We start from the raw sequence: 3,390 nt of genomic DNA, 5'->3' as shown, positions 1-3,390 counted from the left end.
ATGAATCCAAAACCGGTTCTCGAAATAGCTACACCTCTCTCCTCACCCTCATCTCCACCACCCTTTCCCACACTTTCATAGTATGGCTTAGCGACTTGATACCTGTAGTTGTTGCAACTGCGGATATCGCCCTTGTTGTATAGGGATCATTGCCACTCGACCTCCATTCTTGGGCATCATTGCCATCTTAAAGATGACATTAAACAACCTAGTCGCCCACTCCAAACCTCGCCGAGCCCGCAAACTTCCAAAATTCTCCGGGAATCTCATCGAGTCCTCGTCGCTCTTCCTTGCGCATCCTACGAACAGCACCCTTAACCTCTCAACCTTAATACTCCCGCAATACCCAAAATCGCGACGCCTCCCCGTAAGTTCTAAATCTCCCAACACAATGTCCCCCGTCCCCTTCTTCATTCAAGAGTTTGTGAAAATATGACCGCCATCTCCGTCTAATGTGAGCCACTTCTACCAATACTTTGCCATGCTCGTCCTTGATGCACTTCACTTGATCCAAATCACGTGCCCTCCTCTCCTTGCCTTGGCTAGCTTTGAACAATTTCTTATCCTCGCCTTTTCCTCTAGTTTCGCATAAAGGCGTTCAAAGGCCGCCGTTTTTGCCATCGAAACCGCCAACTTCGCCTCCTTCTCGCCATCTTATAAAGTTCTACGATCGTCCACTTCTCCACCTCATCCTCGCTTTCTATAAACTTCGCATACGCCACCTTCTTTGCTTCCACCTTCCTTTGCACTTCTCCATTCCACCACCAATCCCCTCGATGCCCACCCCGACTACCTGTCGAGACCCCCAGCACTTCCCTAGCTACTACCCTAATGCAACTAGCCGTTCTATCCCACATACTGGTCGCATACCCACTACTATCCCACGCCCCCACAAACCGCAATTTCTCTCCCATCTCCGGGGCACTAGTCATGGTCAAACTCCCCACGTCGATCCTAAGCCGAACACCCACGACCCCTCTTCTTTCTCGTCATCTTGATCCCCAAATCCATCGCGAGCATGTCGGGTTGTAAGGTTGTCGGCTCGGGATGACACTTACAGTCTTTGCACGTACCTTTGTCATCCTCGCCTAAGGAGTAGAAAGTCTATCCGAGTCTTAGCCACCGAACTACGGAAGGTTACCAAGTGCTCCTCCTTCTTTGGAAAACTCGAATTGGCTATCACCAACCCAAAAGCTCTTGCGAAATCCAAAAGTGCGACTCCTCCTCCATTCCTGTCCCCGAAGCCAAAACCTCCATGCACATCATCATAACCCCCCGAAATAGACCCGATGTGCCCATTGAAATCACCTCCCACGAATAGCTTCTCAGTAGGTGGTATGCCTCCCACTACCTCGTCCAAATCCTCCCAAAATCGCCTCTTCTCCTCACTCGCCCTGCGCCGCTGCGCGCATACGCACTAATGATGTTCAAAGTAGCCCTTCAACGACCACCTTAATCGACATCATCCTATCGGTGACCCTCCTAACCTCTACCACCGATCCCTCAAATCACTATCTGCTAAAATGCCTACCCCATTCCTATAGTTCGACCTACCGCAGAACCAAAGCTTATACCCGTCTACCTCCTTGGCCGCCTTTAAGGCCTACCCATTTGGTCTCTTGAACACAAGCTATATTAATCTTTCTCTTCTTAAGAATCTTAACTAGCTCTATGGATTTCCCCGTTAACGTCCCAATGTTCCAAGAACCTACTCTCAGCCTAGACGCTCCTCTAACCCACTTACCACTCCCAACCCTCCCCGGACGACTTAGATAACATAAAAAAAAATTCGTGCACCTAGGTATCCTAAAAGTGATGGCTAACACCAAACATACATCTAATAATTCTAGAATATTCAAAATTATATTTCTGACAATAAGACCGTCAAAAATCAATTTGTGGTTATTAAGATTATTTTGTATTTTAGAATGGTGTTGATGTTTATCTTGTAAAAGCCTTGTAGATTTTGCATACATATGTCTCCATGGTTGATAAATAGATAGATATAGCCTATAGGATAGGGAAACGTACAATTTTGGTTACTTAGCACATATGACAGAGCCGTGGAGCATTAATCTTACTTTGGATCTGTTGTATATGCACATATAGTAAGTCTAACGATATGTTTTTTTTTCCAATTAAGAACAAGCTGCTTAACTGGACACTAAATATGCTTAACAGTCTAGGGAGGGTCATACACAATATTGGAAGATTTTTTTGGTTTATTTCTGAAAGAAGGCATATCCCATTTGTCCATGTTAGAAAGACCTCTGACTTGCTGTGGCATAGTAGAAAATGAGTTGAATACATGGATCCCTCCTAGTTCATAACTTAGAGATCCTAGTTTATCTGCAAGTTTATTCGCCTCTCTAAAATAATGACTTCTATGGAATCCATGCTCTTCAACTAACTTCTGAGACTTTTGAACCATGTCTAAAATTCTCCAAGGAGGTTTCCATTCTTTGTTAATTCATTTGGCCAATAGTAATGAGTCTCTTTCACCCCAGACCATGGAAAAACCATTGTCAACACACTATTTAAGACCATAGAGAAGAGCAGCTGCTTCTGCCATGTTGCTAGAGCCAGGTCCCAAGTTAATAAAGAAAGAAAAAATGGTGTTTCCTAAGCAGTTTCTAACTATACCACCTCCTCCACACATCTCTTTTAAGCAACTACCATCAGTGTTGAGCTTGATAGCCAAATCTGGGGGTTTGGTCCATTTGATCATGGTGATACTTCTTTGTTGGATATCAGCTTCAAATATATGGTGTAGGCTTCTACAGTTTCATCTATTCTTGCTTTACCAAACTGTTTTTTGGTTATCTACACAATAGTAAACAGAATGTTAGACTTGACCCTGTACACATAAGGTTTAATAGTTTCAAATTTGTTAGCACATCATGCTCTCCAAATTTCCCAACAGATGATAGGAGGGAGAGCTTGAATGATAAAAGTAGCAATGGGATTTTTGGTCTGAGTGTTCCACTAGTTAAGGATAAGAATCCTAAAGGTGTTATTGGTGAGTCTCACACTCAAAGGATTAGAAATCTCACTCCACACCCTTGTAGCAAAATTTCCCTGACAGAAAAGATGGCCCACTGTTTCTAGAATGGTATTATCAGTATTAGCAACGTAGCAGTGGCACCCAGGGGTGATGTTGATCCTAAACTTGGAAACTTTATCATCAATTCAGAGCCTGTTCTAGATCACTCTCCAGGTAAGAAATTTTTCTTAAAAAATATTTTTGTTATATCTTATTGGGGAAATTAGAAGCTCTTTTGGCTAATGTTGTTAAACAAAAGACGGGGAATTGCTCATTTTTGATTCCAAAATGGATTTATCAAGGGTTTTTCAAAAAAATCCCGATTTAGATCTTATTTTTCGGGGGGT

The sequence above is a fragment of the Lycium ferocissimum genome, chromosome 3 (assembly GCF_029784015.1).
Source record: "Lycium ferocissimum isolate CSIRO_LF1 chromosome 3, AGI_CSIRO_Lferr_CH_V1, whole genome shotgun sequence".
NCBI classification, from domain to species: Eukaryota; Viridiplantae; Streptophyta; class Magnoliopsida; order Solanales; family Solanaceae; genus Lycium; species Lycium ferocissimum.
This window is presented reverse-complemented; position numbering follows the sequence as displayed.